We start from the raw sequence: 22842 nt of genomic DNA on the forward strand, positions 1-22842 counted from the left end.
GCTCTGCATTTCACAATTAAGTGCACTCCAGATGGCTCATCGAACCACATTTAAGTTTCTTCTCTACCATTCCTCTGTCTAACAGCGAACACTTCAGTCTTTCCGTGCGGGCCCTGATTAATTTTTATTATAATGGTCATTTCTTCCTAGGTAGGTGACCACAAACAAAATATTTTCACAGACTGAAGAAAAAGTTGGTGATAGAAATTTCATGAGAAGGTCCTGCCGCAACGAAAAACGCCACCCCCATTCGTGTATCACATCTGTGGCACTCTCGCCCCTGTTTCGTGATAATGCAAAACGAACTACCCATCTTTGAACTTTATCAATGTCCTCAGTCAATCCTATCTGACGCGGATCCCACACTGCATAGCAATAACCCAGAAAAGGGGGGACAATCGTAGTGCACGCAGTCTCTGTAGTATTGTATTATGTAAGTGTTCTGCCAATAAATCGCAGTCTTTGGTTTGCTTTCCCCACAACATTATCTTTGTGATGGTACCCGTCCTGTTTCAGAAGAAACCACTCAGCCTGAAAGATCCGGGCAATCGCAGAGGGTGGAACTATTGGTAGTTGGGTGCTCCAACGTTAGGCGCGTTATGGGGCCCCTTAGGGACTTGGCTGACAAGGAGGGTAAGAAAACCAATCTGCACTCCGTGTGCATACCGGGTGGAGTCATTCCAGATGTGGAAAGGGTCCTCCCGGATGCCATGAAGAGCACAGGGTGCAGCCAACTGCGGGTGGTTGCTCACGTCAGTACCAGTGATGTGTGTCGCTTTGGATCAGAAGAGATTCTCTCTGGTTTCGAGCGGCTAACAGAAGTGGTAAAGGCTGCCAGTCTTGCTTGCAAGATGAAAGCAAAGCTGACCATTTGCAGTATAGTCGACAGGACCGATTGCGTATGTCGTGGAGGGTCTGAATCAGAGGCTCAGACGGTTCTGCGACCGTGTAGGCTACAGATTCCTCGACTTGCGCCAATGGGTGGTTCGGTTTCGGGTTCCGCTGATTAGGTCAGGTGTCCACTATACGCAGGAGGCGGCTACACGGGTATCAGGGGCTGTCTGGCGTGGACTGGGCGGTTTTTTAGGTTAGAGGGTCTCGGGAAAATACAAGATGGGCTTCAGAAACAAAGGGTTCAGGCTGCACCCAGGAACACAGGAACCATTGGTATAACAGTTGTAAATTGTCGTCGCTGTATTGGGAAAGTACCAGAGACCCAAGCGCTAATAGAAAGCACTAACGCTCAAATCGTCATTGGCACTGAAAGCTGGCTAAAGCCGGATATAAGCTCAGCCGAATTTTTTGCGAAGAACCTAACGGTGTTCCGAAAAGATAAGCTAAACACGGTTGGCGGTGGCGTGTTTGTTGCTGTTACAAGTAGTTTAACTTGTCTCGAAATTGAAGTAGATACTTCCTGCGAGTTACTATGGGCAGAGATCATTGTTGGCAACCGGAATAAAATAATAATTGGATCCTTTTACCGACCTCCCAGTTCAGATGATACAGTTATTGAAAGGTTCAAAGAAAACTTGAATTTGATTTCAAACACGTACCCGACTCATACGATAATAGTTGGTGGTGACTTTAATTTACCCTAGATATGTTGGCGAAAATACATGTTTAATTCCGGAGGTACGCATAAAATATCATCCGAAATTGGGCTAAACGCATTCTCTGAAAATTATTTCGAGCAGTTAGTTCATGAGCCCACGCAAATAGTAAACGGTTCTGAAAACACACTTGACCTCTTAGCAATAAATAATCCTGAGTTAATAACCAGCATCAAAACCGATATAGGGATTAGTGAACACAGGGTTGTCGTAGCGAGATTGAATACAGCAATCCCCAAATCCTCCAAAAATAAGCGAAAAATATACCTATTCAAAAAATCAGATAAAAATTCACTTGACGCCTTCATGAGAGACACTCATTCCAAATTAATAATATAAGTGTAGACCAGATGTGGCTTAAATTCAAAGAAATAGTCTCGGCAGCAATTGAGAGGTTGATACCAAATAAACTAACAAACGACGGTGTTGATCCTCCTTGGTACAAAAAACGGGTTAGAACACTGTTGCAGAAACAACGAAACAAACATGCCAAATTTAAAAAGACGCAAAATCCCCAAGATTGGCGATCCTTTACAGAAGCTCGAAACTTACCGCGGAGTTCAATGCGAGACGCCTGTAACAGTTTCCACAGCGAAACTTTGTCTCGAAACATGCCAGAAATTCCAAAGAGATTCTGGTCGTATGTGAAGTATGTTAGTGGCAAGAAACAATCAATGCCTTCTCTGCGCGATAACAATGGTGATACTATCGAAGACAGTACTGCCAAAGCAGAGTTAGTAAACACAGCCTTCGGAAATGCCTTCACAAAAGAAGACGTAGTAAATATTCCAGAATTCGAATCGAGAACAGCTGCCAACATGAGTAACGTAGGAGTAAATATCCTCGGAGTAGTGAAGCAACTCAAATCACTTAATAAAAGCAAGTCTTCTGGTCCAGACCGTATACCAATTCGGTTCGTTTGGGAGTACGCTGTTGCATTAGCTCCATACTTAACAATCATATACAACCGTTCGCTCGACGAAAGATCTGTGCCCAAAGACTGGAAAGTTGCACGGATCACACCAATATTCAAGAAAGGTAGTAGGAGTAATCCACTAAATTACAGGCCCATATCGTTAACATCGATATGCAGCAGGATTTTAGAACATATATGTGTTCGAACATTATGAATTACCTCGAAGGAAACGGTCTATTGACACACAATGAACACGGGTTTAGAAAACATCGTTCCTGTGAAACACAACTATCTCTTTATTCACATGAAGTGCTGAGTGCTATTGTCAAGGAATTTCAGATCGATTCCGTATTCTTGGATTTCCGGAAGGCTTTTGACACTGTACCACACAAGCGGCTCGGAGTAAAATTGCGTACTTATGGAATATCGTCTCAGTTATGTGACTGAGTTTGCGATTTCCTGTCAGGAGGCCACAGTTCATAGTAATCGACGGAAAGTTATCAAGTAAAACAGAACTGATTTCAGGCGTTCCCCAAGGTAGTGTTATAGGCCCTTTGCTGTCCCTTATCTATATAAACGATTTGGGAGACAATCTGAGCAGCTGTCTTAGGTTGTTTGCAGATGACGCTCTCGTTTATCTACTAACAAAGCCATCAGAAGATCAAAACAAACTGCAAAAAGATTTAGAAAATATATCTGAATGGTGCGAAAAGTGGCAGTTGATCCTAAATAACGAGAAGTGTGAGGTCATCCTCATGAGTACTAAATGAACTCGTTAAACTTCGATTACACGATAAATCAGTCTAATTTAAAAGCCGTAAATTCAACTAAATACCTAGGTATTACAATTACGAACAACTTAAATTGGAAAGAACACACAGAAAATGTTGTGGGGAAGGCTAACCAAAGGCTGCGTTTTATTGGCAGGACACTTAGAAAACGTAACAGACCTACTAAGGAGACTGCCTACACTACGTTTGTCCGTCCTCTTTTAGAATACTGCTGCGCGGTGTGGGATCCTTACCAGGTAGGACTGACGGAGTACATCGAAAAAGTTCAAAGAAAGGCAGCACGTTTTGTATTATCGCGAAATATGGGAGAGAGTGTCACAGAAATGATACGGGATTTGGGCTGAAAATCATTAAAAGAAAGCCGTTTTTCGTTGCGACGGAATCTTCTCAAGAAATTCCAATCACCAACTTTCTCCTCCGAATGCTAAAATATTTTTTTGACACCGACCTATATAGGGCGGAACGATCACCACGATCAAATAAGGGAAATCGGAGCTCGTACGGAAAGATATAGGTGTTCATTCTTTTCGCGCGCTATAGGAGTTTGGAATAATAGAGAATTGTGAAGGTGGTTCGATGGACCCTCTGCCAGGCACTTAAATGTGATTTGCAGAGTATCCATGTAGATGAAGATTTAAGTTTTTCATAATTGTAATCACTAAGTATTTAGTTGAGTTTACAGCATTTAGATTTGTTTGGTTTATCGTGTAACTGAAATTTGCCGGCTTCCTTTTAATGATCATGTGGATGACTCCACAGTTGTCATTATTTATAGTCAATTGTCACGTTTTACACCATACAGATATCTTGTGTACATCATTTTGAAGTTCGTTTCGATCATCTGATGACGTTACATGATGGTAAATGACAGCACCATATGCAAACAATTATGAGGACTATTGAGATTGTCTCTTTTGTGACTTGGCAAGACAGGCAAGTCACTGTGAGAGGAAACCGAAATGCACGCGTTAAGCTCACGCAGACTGGCGTGAGGTCTGGAACAGTTAAGGGAATTTTTATTAGCAAATAAAGTACGTAGTTGATGTAATACTTAACTTTAATCCATAAGTGGTGTACATCGGTCTGACGGTACAGGCATCACAAGTTAAATATCTATTGATAATGGCGCCTTGCTAGGTCGTAGCAAATGACGTAGCTGAAGGCTATGCTAACTATCGTCTCGGCAAATGAGAGCGTAATTTGTCAGTGTGGCATCGCTAGCAAAGTCGGCTGTACAACTGGGGCGAGTGCTAGTAAGTCTCTTTAGACCTGCCGTGTGGCGGCGCTCGGTCTGCAATCACTGACACTGGCGACACGCGGGTACGACGTATACTAACGGACCGCGGCCGATTTAAAAGCTACCACCTAGCAAGTGTGGTGTCTGGCGGTGACACCACAGTCTCCTAAATCGTTTATGGAGATCAGAACAACAGAGGGGCTATAAGACTTCCTTGGGGAACGCCAGATATTACTTCTGTTTTACTCGACGTCTTTCCGTCAGTTATTACGAACTGTGACCTTTCTGACAGGAAGTCATGAATCCAGTCACACAACTGGGACGAAACTTCAAAGGCACGCAATTTAATTAGAAGTCGTTTGTGAAGAACAGTTTGAAAAGGATTCTGGAAATCTAAGAATATGGAATCTATCTGACGTCCCCTGTCGATAGCATTCGTTACTTCGTGAGAATAAAGAGTTAGTTGTGTTTCACAAGAACGATATTTTCTGAATCCGTGTTGGCTATTTGTCTATAAGTTGTTTCTTTCGTGATGATTCACAATGTTCGATCTCAGTTTATGTTCCAAAATCCTAAAGCAAATCGACGTTTTGGCCGGCCGTAGTGGCCGAGCGGTTAAAGGCGCTACAGTCTGGAACCGCACGACCGCTACGGTCGCAGGTTCGAATCCTGCCTCGGGCATGGATGTGTGTGATGTCCTTAGGTTAGTTAGGTTTAAGTAGTTCTAAGTTCTAGGGGACTTATGACCACAGCAGTTGAGTCCCATAGTGCTCAGAGCCATTTTTTTGAAATCGACGTTTTCTTTCTTAGGCATTGGTGTGACTTGTGCAACTTTCCAGTCTCTGGGCATGGACGCTTCTACGAACGAGCGGTTGTTTATGATTGCTAAGTACTGAGCTATTGTAATAGCCTACTCTCAAAGGAACCTGACAGGCATAGAATCTGGACCGGAATCCTTGCCTTTCTTAAGTGTTGTAAGCTACTTCGCTACACCAAGGATATCTTCTGCTAAATTACTCCTTTGGCGGTTGTTCTTGATTCGAATTTTTTACTTCGTCTTCTTTTGTGAAGTAAGTTCGGAAAACAGTGTTCAGCAACTCTGTTTTAGTGGCGCTGTCATCAGTAACATCGCCATTGCTATCGCGCAGTAAACTCTCACTAACCGCAAGAGACGAGGTCGGTGAGCACAGAGGTAGAACACCTTTTCTGATAAGAGTCTGAACCTGCCCTGTGGGATATACCAGTCAACAATGCCATAGGACTTTTACATTGTTACCCCAAAACAGGAGCTCCTTCAAAAACAAATTTTCATGAGTGTATGCTACAGCATCCAAGTTATAGTAACGCAGAATCAGTAACATGAAGTTGCTTAGTGAATGTGGAAGCAAACACAAGACTCCAGAATGACAATTAAGCGCTGTGACCATAGAGCTATTCTGGGAGAACGGAATCGAGAATAAAGGATGCTTCAAAAAATTCATCCCATTTCTGAAACTATACCTTCTACATGTATGATGATAGAAATTTATGTATAGGATTAGGAAGTCTTTTATCTTCAAAAGAATCATCCCATTTCACAATCTGATGGTACTTTTCTAATTAAGTTTAGGATCAAATATCTCATTTTCCTTTCACAAATGTTCAATATACTCTCCACCGGACGCAAGACAAAACTGCGAGCGATGTCAGACTCGCCCCATACTCCTGCAACCATGCTGTTGCTGTGCGGCGTCGCGGCTCGAGCAGAAGGAAGTGGAGGCACATAGGTGGCAACTTTCACTAACCCCCGCAAAAAAAGTCTGTTGCAATGAGGTAAGGTGACGTTGGAGGCCTTGCGAGATCCGTACGTCATGGTCGACCCATTTTTGAAGCAGATCGTTCTTAAGAAATTCTCTTGCATATACGTGCCAGTGCGGTCGTGCTACGTCACAAGAAAAATGAAGATTCGGCATGTTCTCGGAATTTTGAAATAAAAAATCTCCGATAGATTCAGGTACGTGATTACCGCGACCAACCTACATGAACTTACAACTGATGACAAGCTAAACTTTAGTTTCCAGCCATAAGATAAAATCTGCCCCAAGTTTATGTTTTCATTCATGTAGAATATACTGGGTGAGTCAGTTGCCCCTACAACTGTGTTTTATGCAACCTGCAAAGCCTTCAAATTCCACGTGCAAGATAATCATATTCTCTGGCTCATTATGTGCAAACTATTTGTCCTGCAGAAAAAAATGAACAGGACTTTTTCGCAGGAAATTTAAAACAATTGAATTTTGTACTGCAATGAATTTTTGCTTTGGGTCGTAGTTTTCGAATTATTGAACAAAAGTGACCTTGAACCACGTTTTCTCGAATAGAACTATGGCCTCCAGTGGAAACGTATCCCAGCACAAAATTTAACTACATTAAATTTTCTACATAAAGTTCCTGCTCATTTTTTCTGTAGGACTAATAGTTCGCGCGTGGCGAGCGAGAGAATATGAAAATCTTGTGCGCGGTACTAGAAGGCGTTGTGGACAACATGAAACCCAGTCGTGGGGACAGTTGACAAAGTGGTTGAGCGATAAATCCTCTTGCGCTACTAATAACATGAGTTCCCGATTTGTATGGCTGCCTGCCCAGTTGTCACTTCAAATGCAAGCGTTGTGATCCATATTCAGGACTGTCAGTCGAACGTACTGAAATACTAGGACAGAATTACTTTCCTTTCCGTATCGTTATTTGTCGAGTCTACGTCCTGTCGAGTTGTGAAAGTGACCATTTTATAAAACTTTATACGTGTCCATTTTGGTGTTTAATTCTCTTACAATATTCCTGTTGATTGCTCTACTTAACATGAAGCCCTATTTACTTTACTTCGCATGTTTTTATTGTAAGAAATGCCACAACCAAAGAATGTTTTATGCTTCTCGTATTTTTGTGTATTATTATTAACCGCAGCTGTAATTCCAACACAATATTTTCAGTGTTCCTTTTCTTTAATTAACTGCTATTTCGTAATACATTTAGTGAATAAATTGTTCCGTTTAAGTGGTCTCGTTTGTAGATCGCCCCCCCCCCCCCGCCCCCCGCGAAAAATAAAATGTGACACCATCAGCACATAAAAATAATGTTTATCTTGGCTGTTTCCTAGCTACACCAGTCACACCCATTCCAGTTACTTAGTCACATGTTCCATAGATAATTTTAATGACTTATACGTGTGGATCGAGTCAATTTTCGGGATATGAATATACAATTAGTTTTAACATTAATGAATAATTCTTTTAGGTTCTACTCAGGAAAAATTACTTAAAAACAGGGTTTTTTACAGTTCAACAGGTTTCAAATACAAATAGTGTACGAAATAGAAGGAGTTCTCCAAGAGTAATGATTTTAGGTTAGATTTAAAACATGCTTCTTTTCCTATCAGGCATTTTATGTTATTGGACAACTGATCAAAAATTGTAGTTGCTGTGTATTGTAATTTCTGACCCACTGGCAGCTTCCACAGTGAGTAATCAAGGTTATTTTTTCGTCTAGTATTGTAGGTATAGACATCAGTATTCTTCTCAAATTTTGACGAATTATTTATCACGAATTTCTTTAGCGAATATATGTATTGTGACGGTGCAATTAAATGCCTGACTCCTTGAAAACGTACCTGCATAATGAGTGTGGGTGAACACCACACATTGTTATTACTACACACTTCTGTATAATCAATACTTTCTTTATAAGTGATTATTCTACAAAGCATTATTGAGTGAAAATATGTGAAACATGTTAGAAAGTAGATTCGATTATTTCCAGTACCAGGAATTATACGTAGAGCAAAAGTAGCTGAACATAAATGTTTGAGAAGCTCAGTAGAATGCATCTGCCAGTTCAAATTTTCACCGGTATGTATCCCCAAAAATTTGGAGAACTCTAGCCTATTTACTGATTCCTGTTCGTATATTGCATCAATTGTTTATATGAATGTTTCCACAAGAACGATGGACCTTGCCGTTGGTGGGGTGCCTTGTGTGCCTCAGTGATATATATCGCCGTACCGTAGGTGCAACCACAACCACAACCACAACAATGTTTAGAGACCAGACGATCGTGTGGTTCCTGAAGAGGGAAGTAGACTTTTCAGTAACTGCATGGGCAACAGTCTGGATGATAGACTGATCTGGCCTTGTAGCATCAGCCAAAATAGCACGGCTGTGCTGACACCACAAAATCCTGAAACCAAAGAAAAACTGCTGCATAATTTTTCGCGAGGGCGTGCATCTGTACTGTGTGGTTAAATGATGATGGACGCTCTTCGGTAAAATATTCTTGAGATAAAATAGTTCCCCTTTCGCATATCAGGACGGGATTTACTCATGAGGCTGCCATCGAGAGAAGAAACAAAACTGGGTTCTACAGGTCAGAGCGTGAAATGTTAGATCCTTAAATCAGCCACGTAGATGAAGGACTTCTGGTCAGATGAACACAGGGTTATAAATACAGAATTAAATCTGGGTAATCCAGGGTTGGATTTAATAATGAACAAGAAAGTAAGGTTGTGGGTAAGCTACTACAAATAAGAGTAATGAACGCTTTATTGTGGCCAACATATAAGTCCACACCCACCACAGTAGTACAAGGTTGTATGCCAGTTAGCTCCGCTGATGATGAAGAGATTAAAGAAATGTATCACCAGCTGCGACATAGTCGCGTATACAAACAGTGATCCAACGCTGTCAAATGTTTTTTATTCCAGTCTTTGATCACAATATCAATTCTTTTGATGATGACCATCCTCAGATTTGCAATATACAAATATATACACCTAGTGAGCAGTGTGTCTTTAAACACAATACAGCAAGACGTATCATAATATACTATCATACAGCCAGGGAATTGTACAGGTAAATACAGTAAAACGTACCTTTTCTACACCATGTCCTAAAGTGGTAAGGCCATAGTGGTATCGTCAAAACATATAAATATAGTCAGCATAGCATCGTCACATAGATCTAAAATAAGGTGTAGAATAGGCCACATCGTCCACACAGTCATTATTGCTACTGGCTACTGAAGTACAGTAGCTACCAGAAATCTGTTTGCCTACATCCTACCTAGATGTCGCTACTGTGGGCTTGGATGTAGTCATCATTTACGAAAAAAACATAACCTGATAAAAACACATTAGGTAAAATACATGTAGCAGACTTTTAAATATTGATAACTATCATGGAAACCAATTGCTATACAGTAAAAGACGAATACAGTTACCCATATAAAATTACTACAAGGAAATATCTGACGATAATAGGTCCGACCCTTTTATGGTGAATTTATGATCAGAAATTAATATACGCAATACATTGCCTGTAGCAACCTATAAACTCCCTATAAAAGATAAATGTATATATGACAGCTGAAAAAGACAGATCAATGATCAGTGCCCTCTGTTGGGTTGGCCGCCAGGATGTTATGTAGGCGCGCACCGATCGTAAGAATTTAGTCACTAGAGGGCTTTACATACATCGTGATATTTCTCTCACAGAAAACGTTTAAACAACATATTAACAGTCAATAAATAAAATTATATAGTCTGGCCATACATTCCATTAATAGGTAGGACATAATCACTTACAGGATTAGAGCGACTAATGTATGGAAGTAAGGCAAATGCCTACTGTTCTCGACATAAATCATCAAGTAAGGCTATGCATAAATACGCGAGGCATTATTTGGTTGTCATAGTACGTTATTAAACAAAGCAATGCCGGCCCGGTAGCTCAGCGTGTTCGGTCAGAGAGCCGGTTGGCCTCTGTAAAAAAAAAAAAAAAAAAAAAAAAAAAAAAAGAAAACTGAGTGGAAGGATCAACCACCGAACTTGAACAGGATGTCTTGCAACGACCTAACATAACGATCAATAACAAACAAAATGAGAAAAAAAGCAAAGTAGGTGTTGGGCACCCTAGTGGGCTCATGCTTTTTGGCTTTGTAAGTCTCCAACTCCTCCAACAAATCGAATGCACATACAACTCTCAATATTGCCTATAGTGTGGCCGGTTTCTGCCAAATGATTAGCAATGCAGTTTTGTTATGTGCCTGCAAATACTCCCTGAATATTATTTTAAAAGAACGCAGAAAATACAAAAATACAGCGAATGAAGAATGCGAAAGGGAATACCAAGGTCTAAATAATGAGAGAAACAAAAGGTGCAAAGCGGCTAAGCACGAATGACTGGATTGCAAATGTAAGGGTTTGGAAGCACGTATCACTAGGGGAAAAACAGATACCGCCTGCAGGAAAATGAAAGAGGCCTTTGGAGAAAAGAGAAGCATCTGTGTGAACATCAAGAGCTCAGGTGGAAAACCAGTACTAAACAAAGAAAGAAAATCTGAAAGACCGAAAGAGTATATAGAGGTTCTATACAAGGGAGATAAACTTGAAGATAGTATTACAGAAAGGGAAGAAGACATAGCTAAAGATGAGTTGTGAGATGTGATACTGTGTGAAGAATTTGACACAGCACTGGAAGACCTAAGTTGAAACGAGGCTCCTAGAGAAGACGACATTCTGTCAGAACTACTGGTAGCCTTGGGAGAACCAGCGATGACAAAACCATTCCACCTGGTGTGCAAGACGTCTGAACAGTTGAAATAGCCTCAGACTTCATGAAGAATGTAACAATTCCAATTCCAAACAAGGCAGGTGCTGACATTTGTGAATATTACCGTACTGTCTGTTAAAGAAGTCGTGGTTCGAAAATACTAACACGAATTCCTTCAAAAAAATGGAAAAACTCTCAGAAGCCGACCTCTGGCAAGACCAGATTGCATTCCGGAGCTATGAAGCAACACGCGAGGCAATAAGGACCCTACGGCTTTTCTTAGAAGGTAGGTTAAGGAAAAGTAACCTACGTTTGTAGCATTTGTAGGCTTAGAGAAAGTTTTTGACAACGTTAACTCTAATGTTCTCTTTGAAATTCTGAAGGTATCAGGGGTAAAATACAGGGAGCAAAACGCTATTTACGAATTGTATAGAAACCACACGGCTGTTTCAGAAGGAGCATTAAGCAACGATTGACTAGAATAGGGGAAAGGAATACTGTAGGAGATGAATGGGTTTCTTTGAGAGATGAAACACTGAAGGCATCCGAGAATCAAATAGGGAAAAAATAAGGCCTAGTAGAAATCTTTCAGTTTCACAGGACATGTTGAATTTAATTGATGAAAGCAGAAAATATAGAAGTGCAGCGAATGAGGCAGGCAACCCAGAAGTCGAGAGGCATTAAAGGGAAGCAGTGGTTGAGAAGGGAGTAAGACAGGGTTGTAGCCTATCCTTGATGTTTTTCAATCTTTACACTGCGCATGCAGTAAAGGAAGCCAAAGAAGAATTTGAAGTAGGAATTGCAGTTCATGGAGTAGAAATAAAAACTTTGAGGTTTGCCAGTGACATTGTAATTCTGTCAGAGATAACAAAGGACACGCAAGAGCAGTTGAAAGGGGCGGGTAGTGTCTTGAAACGAGGATATAAGATGAATATCAACAAAAGCAAAACAAGGATAATGGAATGTAGTAAAATTTAAAAAGGTAATGCAGAGCGAGTTAGATTAGGAATCGAGTCACTTAAAGTAGTAGATGAGTTCTGCTATTTGGGCAGCAAAATAGCTGAGGATGGCCGAAGTAGACTGACAATGGTAAGAAAAGCTTTTCTGAAGAAGAGAAATTTGTTAACATAGTTTTAAATGTTAGGAAGTCTTTCTCTGAAGGCATTTGTATGAGTGTAGCAGTGTGCGGAAGTGAAACATGGACGATAAACAGTTTAGACAAGAATACAATAGAAGCTTTTGAAATGTGGTGTAACAGAAGAATGTTGAAGATTAGCTAGATAGATCGTGTAATGAGTGATGAGGCACTGAATAGAATTGGCGAGAAAGGAAGTTTGTGACAGAACTTGACACAAAAACATGGATCGATTGATAGGACACATTCTCACACATAACGAGACCATCAGTTTAGTATCGGAGGGAAGTATGGGAGTCAAAATTGTAGAGGGAGTCCACGAGATGAATACATTAAGCAGATTCAGAAGAACGTAGGTTGCAGTAGTTAACTAGAGATGAAAAGCATTGCACAGGATAGTGTAGCAAGGAGAGCTGCATCGAACCAGTCTGCTGACTGAAGACCACAACAACAACTTGAATGTTTTTGCTGTACAGAATTGAATACAGTGTTCTATTCTATCGCTTGCGTCTTGTCCCGCGGCTACGCAGGGTCGGCCATGGTTAATCGGATTTGGCATGTTAAGTTTAAGGGGTGGCCGGATGCCCTTCCTGCCACCACCCCGTACCCCCCAGGACGGAATTAGTGTACCCCAACTGTCTGTGTCTAGTGGAATCCATGAAATAGTGTGAATGTGTTCAGATGTCTGCGAGCTGTGTAACTGATGCGGAACGTGGGGGCCAGCCCAGTATTCACCTAGCGGGATGTGGAAAACCGCCTAAAAACCACATCCAGGCTGACCGTCGTCAATCCGCCGAGCGGATTCGATCCGGGGCCGGCGCGCCTACCCGAGTCCAGGAAGCAGCGCGTTAGCGCTCTCGGCTACCTTGGCGGGTCACAGAACTGAACACAGTGTGCCTCCTCAAAATATAGGTGCAGTCCACTTTAAGAGATTCACTCAATAATTCTTTGAAGGAGAACATAAACAAATTCTTCTGATACTTTCTCTCTAATGGCATATATTATAAGACTAATATCATCTGCAAAAAGCACAAGTTCTGCTTAGTAAATGTTAAGTGGGAGATCATTCACATACATAAAAACTAGGAATGGGCCCAAAGTTGAACTTTGTAGGACTCCATAATTTACCCACAGTCACTAAAATTTTCTCTTTCCAACACTGGCTGAATTTTATTCAGCACAGTTCATTGCATTGTGTTTGTTAAATATTATAAATGATTTTAAACTGTAAAATGATATACGGAAGTATTCTCTGTGTTGCATAACGTTCCGAAGTTTCTTTCTTCCTGTACTTTTTACGGCTTTCTCGGGGTCAACGAAAGGTATGTAGGACATCTGATGAACTTTCTTTCTTTCTCGCTATCTATTCAGAAACAAAAAAGTGAATTCGTCGTATGACATTATTGCCGAGAGCCCCGTCTGGGGTTGTTCGGCCACCTGGTGCAAGACTTTCTGTTTGACACCATTTCGGGGACTTGTGCGTCGATGAATATGAAATGAAATGATTCGGCGAAGAAAATCTCCTAGCTCCCCGCGAATCGAACCCGGCATCCCCCCCCCCCCCCAATCTACAGGCAGTGACCTCAGCCACTACACCACGAGCCGCACCCAGTTCAAAGACAAACATAGCAATATATAGGTTTTTGATTATAGGCGGAATGATTTCATTTTCCCTATGCTGCAGTACAAAGTACCAATTTATAGAATAATAATAAAGACGTTAGACGAAAATATGACACTACTGTGAGCTGTCACCTAGCACGCTCCTAATTGGAACCAAAACAGTGAAGGACCTTGGGAACACAGGGGCACCTATTTTCCGAAGGCATTGGGGACACGAGTGACCTTCGGCGGATTTTTATAGCGTGCAGCTATCTCATGACAAGTGGCACTTAGCGAATCAACCGGGCGCCCAGTTTATAGCTCCTTCTCACGCTCTATTTGACGTGCCGACAAGATAGGCAACATGAAAGCGAGGTTTTACTGAAGCTTTCTCGTAGATACTGCAGAAATTCTGCTTAACCACTAGAAAAAGAGGTCTCAAAATACACTGTCGGCCGCTATGCTCAATGAACTTGGCGAAAATAAATTTACATTCGTCCGTAATTTCACAACGCAGCCAGCGAATGTACGGTGACCACAGTGTTAGTCTTACTGACAGAATGAGCACATTGATAACTCGAAATCTTTCATAAACATTCAAGACAAATTTCTGGTTCTTCGAACTGTAAAGATATTATCCTCGTGTCAGATGTTCTGTGCGCCATATCTTTTTTAAGTGCGCAACGCTCTTCCTTCACCCTGGGAAGATCGAATCTGTTTATCCGTGCAGTAGCAGCTCGATCATGACACGTTTCTGTATGCCGTTCCAATAATCCAATTAGACGAACATCCTGATTTTTCTTTGTGACAGTCACGTTACTATTATATCCCATAATGTGTGTCTGGAGAAATGCATCGCGGGGTGAATTTATACCGTTCTGGTGTAAAGAGAACTAGAACTTCGTTATGATGGTTCAAATGGCTCTAAGCACTATGGGACTTAACATCTGAGCTCATCAGTCCCCTAGACTTAGAACTAAGTGAACCTAACTAACCTAAGGACATCACACACAACCATGCCCGAGGCAGGATTCGAACCTGCGACCGCAGCAGCCGCGTGGTTCCGGACTGAGGCGCCTAGAACCGCTCGCCCATAGCGGACGGCCGAACTTCATAAGGAATTGACTGTGCACAGCGCACAGCAAATTCGGCATTTTTAACAAACTGCAGGCCATTGAAACTGCGACACGGAGAAGGATAGCAAATAACGAATTTTTGCTTATTGTGTATATACAGTACAGGGTGATTCAAAAAGAATGCCACAACTTTAGGAATTTAAAACTCTGCAACGACAAAAGGCAGAGCTAAGCACTATCTGTCGGCGAATTAAGGGAGCTATAAAGTTTCATTTAGTTGTACATTTGTTCGCTTGAGGCGCTGTTGACTAGGCGTCAGCGTCAGTTGATGTTAAGATGTCGACCGCTCAACAGAAAGCTTTTTGTGTTATTGAGTACGGCAGAAGTGAATCGACGACAGTTGTTCAGCATGCATTTCGAACGAAGTATGGTGTTAAACCTCCTGGTAGGCGGTGTATTAAACGTTGGTATAAACAGTTTACAGAGAATGGGTGTTTGTGCAAAGGGAAAAGTTCTGGACGGCCGAGAACGAGTGATGAAAATGTAGCACGCATCCAGCAAGCATTTGTTCGCTGCCCAGGAAAATCGACTCGCAGAGCTAGCAGAGAGCTGCAAATTCCACAATCAACTGTATGGAGAGTCCTACGAAAAAGGTTAGTTATGAAACCTTATCGTCTGAAATTGGTTCAAGCACTGTCTGCAGCTGATAAGATTAAAAGAATCGATTTCTGTGATTTTATCCTTGCTCAAATGGAAACAGATGAATCTTTCGTTTCAAAGATTGTGTTTAGTGATGAAGCAACTTTCCACACTAACGGGAAAGTCAACCGTCACAATGTCTGTATATGGGGCACTGAGAATCCGCGGGAAACAACTCAGTATGAACGTGACTCGCCTAAGGTGAACGTTTTCTGTGCCATTTCAGCCAATAAAGTTTTTGGTCCCTTTTTCTTCGAAGGTGCTACTGTAACTGGACTACAGTATCTGGAGATGTTAGAGAATTGGCTGTTCCCTCAGCTCGAACAAGAAGCACAACAATTCATATTTCAGCAGGATGGAGCGCCACCACATTGGCACTTATCTGTCCGTAACTACCTGAACGTCAACTACCCGAGGCGATGGATCGGCCGCCAGGCAGCCCGTGACAGAGCACTTCATCACTGGCCTCCAAGAAGCCCTGATCTTACCCCCTGCGATTTTTTCTTATGGGGGTATGTTAAGGATATGGTGTTTCGGCCACCTCTCCCAGCCACCATTGATGATTTGAAACGAGAAATAACAGCAGCTATTCAAACTGTTACGCCTGATATGCTACAGAGAGTGTGGATCGAGTTGGAGTATCGGGTTGATATTGCTCGAGTGTCTGGAGGGGGCCATATTGAACATCTCTGAACTTGTTTTTGAGTGAAAAAAAACCTTTTTAAATACTCTTTGTATTGATGTATAACAGAAGGTTATATTATGTTTCTTTCATTAAATACACATTTTTTAAGTTGTGGTATTCTTTTTGAATCACCCTGTATAGTAGGAAGAATATGTGACTAAATTTGTAAATGGTTTGGCGGTATTCAGGGCATCAAATTTAACACACAGGGCTGCCACCTTTGCCAGCAAAAGAGTTCTAACTCAGCTGGGAGTCGATTCGAACTGAGCTTCAATGAGAGACACAGTCACAACATTCCACTGTGCTTCAATTAAACAACCACCAACAAAAGCTTTGTATCACCCGTTTACTTCGAAATTCAGGCACGGATGACAAAAGCTGGGGCTGAGGCATGTACATACATATACTTGCAATGTGTACAGATCATCAACTAAAAAAAAATTGTAACTACAAAATCGTCCATTTGCCATGGGGGTTTTCTCATAGCACTGATAAGGACCGTCCCGTTGCTCTGATGCAAGCTTGAATCCGTCGTGGCATACCAGCTGTGATGTCACCAAGTCAGCCGTGGCCCAAACTGTCACATTCTTCAATAGCGATTCTGCGTAAGTCGCGCATGGTCACTGTTGACATCCAGCAACAGCTTTTCAATCGATCCCATAAATGTTCGATTGAGTTCATGTCCGAGGATTAGTGAAGGCACTCCATTCTGGTGATACTAGCTTGCTGAAGAAAAGTTTTCACGGGAACAGCACGATCAACACACGAATTATCGTCCATCAATACGAAATTGCCACCAAAATGATTGTGATAAGGTCCCTCTTTTTCTTGCACAATCCCCTGTACTGCAGGGCTGTGATATTGCCCTCGACGACCACGAGAGGTGTACGGTGGCTACAAGTAACGCCATCCCAGAACTTCACCCCAACCTTGTTTCAATTGGGATTCAGTGGAAGAATCAGTCCGAAAACAAAGGAAGTAGGTTACAGTACACTTGTCCGCCCACTGCTTGAATACTGCTCACCGGTGTTGGGTCCGTACCAGATAGGGTTGATAGAAGAGATAGAGAAGATCCAACGGAGAGCAGCCCGCTTCGTTACAGGATCATTTAGTAATCGCGAAAGAGTTACAGAGATAATAGATAAACTCCAGTGGAAGACTCTACAAGAGAGACTTTCAGTAGCTTGGTACGGGCTTTTGTTAAAGTTTCGAGAACATACCTTCACCGAGGAGTCAAGCAGTATATTGCTCCCTCCTACGTATATCTCGAGAAGAGACCATAAGGATAAAACCAGAGAGATTAGAGCCCACACAGAGGCATACCGACAATCTTTCTTTCCACGAACGATACGAGACTGGAATAGAAGGGAGAACGGGTAGAGGTGCTCAAGGTACCCTCCACGACACACCGTCAGGTGGCTTTCGGAGTATGGATGTAGATGTAGATGGGGGAGTGGGGGTGTAATGGTGTTGTAGGTGTTTAATATTACTGGGTTGTCTCCAAACACATTATCTGCGATTATCAAGGTACAAACAAGTCCGTGTTTCGTCTGTAAACAACAGCCAACGCAAATTCTGGGTCGTCCATTCTGCATGATTTCTTGCCCACTTGTAACGGAATCCAGGGTGTTGTGGTTTACGACGTGGTGCTCATCATGGTCGTTGGGAGTGGAGATTTGCATCAAGCAATCGTCTCCCAACAGAACTACAGTTCTGGAGCACTCAGCCCACTATTTCTTTGACTCAAACGTCATAGATTTCGATCATCATGTGAATCTGTCGTACGTAGACGGCCTATGTGGTCAATGCTTTAACATTACCTGTCAATTGGAGCCGACACATCACTTTTACAACGGTGTAGACGTCGAGCAATTTCCGTGGTTGACAGGCTTTCTACACGTAATGTTACGATGCGAACCCGATTATGGTCGCGATTCTCCATCGTGCCATATTGGATGTTCGCTCAACTCAGTCGTTTCTAATGCGTCCCGAATGGTGCTGTGCTTACAACTGAAATCCATTTGAGCGCTCTTGATAGCTGCATGTATGTTTACAAACGTCAGGAGGTGATCGGTACAGGAATAGCCACAATAACGACATATCTGGACGACATATCGAGGTGACGCGAAATTTTTATTGATGTTTGTATATGGAAAAATGGAAGTGAGCGTATGGCATCGTCGATCGCGAGGCCCCATCCGGGGAAGTTCGGCCGCCAAGTGCAAATCTTATTTCATTCGACGCCACATTGGGCGACTTGCGCACCGGTGAAGAGGATGAAATAATGATGTGGACAACACAACACCCAGTCCACAAGAGGAGAATATCTCCGAATCGGCCGGGATTCGAACCCAGGCCCGCTTGCATGGAAGGTGAGCTTGTTACCACCCAGCTAAGCAGGCTGTGTGTACACGTCATAGCACATCAAATCTTAGTTGTTGATGAGTGAAGGGCGCCAGCCTCTTGGCAATCTATTGCCAAATGTTTTCAGTTGCTGAAACATCTGGAGCACATGATGATCAGGGCAACAGTCTAACACATTCTGTGTCGAGATAGGTCAGGGCAACAAGAGAACATACAGTCTTGCGTTATCGCGCTGAAAGATAACGTTATGGAGGTCTCGAAGATAGTACGCAGCCAACAACCTTAACACGTCAGAAACTTAACGGCTGCTGTCCAGATCAAGGGTTATGCGAAACAAAGATGATCGCGTTTTGTAGCCAATGGCCTCCCATATATTCACGCCAGGTGTTGTGGCCGTGTGACGTTCTCGAATGCAATCTGGCAATATTTGTTCTTCTCAGAACCTACACACACGTATACGTTAATTGCAGTGCTGTACGCAGTACTGGAACTTATCTGAAAAGAGGAAGTGTCACCATTCCTGAGTCCTGCTATTGGAAGCATCAACGTCGGCACATCTCTCTCTGCTGCTGTACCAAGTAAGCCGCTGCAATGGCGTCTTGGTGACGGTCATTGGTGCTCCAAATTCGTCGTATTCGTGGTATTCTCTTGCTGTAAACAAGCTCACTTTCTGACTCAAGGCTCTACGATCCTGCACTGTCCTCTCGGGTGCTAGTCACGCAGCGCCTTTGAAAGGCACTATGGCGTTGACTGTGGCCTCCCTGAACCCATCGATTTCATATCGGATGACAGTTTGGTGGGGTCCCTACCACCGTGAACAGCAGTATAGCAGAACGATATACTACCATCTCTATAAGCCAACATCCTGCTGCAGTAGAAAACTTACACGTGTTGGTAGACGTTTCCCCTTCTTATACGAAGTACAACAGGACCGTTTCACAATCAATATTGAAATGCGCTTTATGAATGAGAAACCTGCTCCGTAGTCTTTCCTTATATATAAAACATAGATGGAAATGAACCCACAAAGTACAGTTTCGCTTAAATGTTAATCATATGTATAGCCAAGTATGTCGTACATTTCATGCAAATTTGAACTTTTTCATCTTGGCTTAATGGTGTTGCAGATTTTATGGCCTGAGTGTGTATAAACAATATCGTAAATGAAATGTTTTACAGGTTCATTGTAATATTAATCTAGTAGAACATTTTTTTACATATTATGTTATGCTTTACCTTTTAAGTCCCTTTCCGTTCCTGTACCTATTCCTATTGCTTGGAACAAGAGTACCATAAGGAACTTTCGACAGAATTCCAGTTGTTTCAGAAATACTCCAAGTTTTCCATGCCAGAATATTAGCATCTGGAAAAGCTTCAAGGCCACCATAATCAGCGTGATTGCCCCAAATAACAGCCAAAGTCAGCCATGTCGAACCTCCAAACACAACCTGTGCATCACCAGTGAAGTTCAGGTGCAAACCACGAAAAACATTCGGGCCTCCGATCAACTGCTGTTTGGCAAACTGCCCTTGAAGGTCAATATCAATCGCCTTCAAACTGCGATACACAGGTACACTACGCCGCCAGCGATGACGGTAACCACGTCGCAGAGGCATTGCTGTGGCACGTTAACACAAGTGGGTAACTATCATTTTTATTGCTGCCGATCAGCATTTTCGTTCACGAAGAGTGTGGATTCGACATTAGTATAGTCGATTCTCCAAAACTTTACATGGTGTCCACTTTGCACTCTCTCTCTGTACAAAATGGCTCTAAGCTCTTTGGGACTTAACATCTGAGGTCATCAGTCCCCTAGACGTAGAACTACTTACACCTGACTAACCTAATAACAACACACACACCCATGCCAGAGGCAGGATTCGAACCTGCGACCGTAGCAGCAGGGCGGTTCCGGACTGAAGCGCCTAGAACCCCTCGGCCACAGGGGCCGGCTGTCTCCCTGTAGTGCCGGACGAAAAAACATTTGGGATATTCACGGCGGCACTGTAGTGGGTCCTAGCATGTCTATATTTACTACTGTACGATATCGAGTGGATACTACAACACACATAAAATCTTAGATCACTTTACTAAAACTTGAACAATCTGAAATAAGTTGGAACAATCCATGTCCACAGAAACGTCTGTGTATTTGCTACTGTCGCCGAAATATAACTTATCGCTTGATATAGTACAGATGGTAGTCGTCTCTCAGCGTGCAACTGACTGTAATTTCGATACAGTTCAGACTTCTAATACAGCTCTCGCTGCTGGATATCACGTAAGGAGACGCTGTCGTCTTAAGCGATGATTGCAGAGTGGTCTGAGCGGACCTGCGCTCTGACGTGTACACTCTTCCAGCAGCGGCGGTGAATGAAATCTCTTGAGGACGTGTCTACGCCGACGTCTCTCATCCGTTGCTGCGTCAGGCAGCGACTGTCCTTACTTGTGCCTCCGTCGTGAGGTACCAAATCACAGCCCGATCCCTGCGATAGTTAGGATAATTTCACCAAAATAAAATTTCTTTCTTGAACGTCTCTTCGGGTTTGCTGCCGGATCCCTTATCATGTAGCTACAAAATAGCAGGTCAGCAACTGGAAGCAGTTAATTCCATAAATTATCTGGGAGTACGCATTAGGAGTGATTTAAAATGGAATGATCATATAAAGTTGATCGTCGGTAAAGCAGATGCCAGACTGAGATTCATTGGAAGAATCCTAAGGAAATGCAATCCGAAAACAAAGGAAGTCGGTTACAGTACGCTTGTTTGCCCACTGCTTGAATACTGCTCAGCAGTGTGGGATCCGTACCAGATAGGGTTGATAGAAGAGAGAGAGAAGATCCAACGGAGAGCAGCGCGCTTCGTTGCAGGATCATTTAGTAATCGCGAAAGCGTTACGGAGATGATAGATAAACTCCAGTGGAAGACTCTGCAGCAGAGACGCTCAGTAGCTCGGTACGGGCTTTTGTTAAAGTTTCGAGAACATACCTTCACCGAAGAGTCAAGCAGTATATTGCTCCCTCCTACGTATATCTCGCGAAGAGACCATGAGGATAAAATCAGAGAGATTAGAGCCCACACAGAAGCATACCGACAAATCTTCTTTCCACGAACAATAAGAGACTGGAATAGAAGGGAGAACCGATAGAGGTACTCAGGGTACCCTCTGCCACACACCGTCAGGTGGCTTGCGGAGTATGGATGTAGATGTAGATCCTAAAATCAACTTGAAACTCGGTGTGTACAAAATTCCGTTTCAATGTGGAAAAGCTTACATTGGCCGTTCGATTCGCACAGTGCATGACAGGTGTGTGGAACATCGCCGTCATACGGGGCTACAACAGCCGGAAAAATCGGCAGTAGCAGAACACTGCTTAAATGAGGGACACAGTATGAAATTTGATGTAACTGTGGTAGTTGCCAACATTTCCGCTATTTGGAACAGTGTCTATAAAGAGGCGTTTGAAATTAGGTTGGCTGTTAATTTAATCAACAGAGACAATGGGTTTCCTCTTAGCAAGACGTGGAATCCTGTATTATCTCACATCAAAACTGAACGTTCTTCGGTGCGGCCCTGAGTGCGATATATCGTTGCCAGCAGTGTTTCACTAAGGGCGGCGCCACCTCCCTGTCTTGGAGGGCAGCAACCGTGATGGGCGGCGCATGCGCCGAGTACTGAACGGTGGCTTGTATAGGACGTCGATTTGCAACCTGGGGTCCAATCCTTGTCTGGGAGAGCAAAATGCCCAATGAACGTCTAGTGAGAGCATTGCTGCTAACACCCATTTACAAAAAAAAAACCTGGGGTCAGTTCTCAGCGGGACACATCAGCAGAGGCAGCATTTTCCTGAAGATGGCGACCAGTTGGATCCCCGAAATATTGAGTCAAGTTGATGTTAGGATCCGGTATCAAACCCGAAGAGACTTTCAAGACTTATTACGCCGGGAAAGCCTACATAATCACAATATTTCTATCTAATAGTATATAACTTGTGTACCAGACTTGTTTGAATTTACTATAGGCGTTCAAGAGCTACGTTGGAATACAAGACTACACGCATCACCTACAAAAACATCCTTTCTTAGACAACAGTCGATAATTAAAATAAAACAGTGTATGATTAAACACTAGTAGGATGCTGATA

General features: G+C 42.6%; 1 non-coding gene across 1 annotated transcript; it reads left to right on the top strand.

The window, feature by feature from the left end:
* Positions 1-22415: 22415 nt before the first annotated feature.
* LOC124721827 lies at positions 22416-22551 on the top strand. The gene has a single exon (XR_007006398.1). It is a non-coding gene; the product is annotated as a U4atac minor spliceosomal RNA (small nuclear RNA).
* The last annotated feature ends 291 nt before the right edge of the window (positions 22552-22842 follow it).

This window comes from Schistocerca piceifrons, chromosome 1 (genome assembly GCF_021461385.2).
Source record: "Schistocerca piceifrons isolate TAMUIC-IGC-003096 chromosome 1, iqSchPice1.1, whole genome shotgun sequence".
Classification (NCBI taxonomy): Eukaryota; Metazoa; Arthropoda; class Insecta; order Orthoptera; family Acrididae; genus Schistocerca; species Schistocerca piceifrons.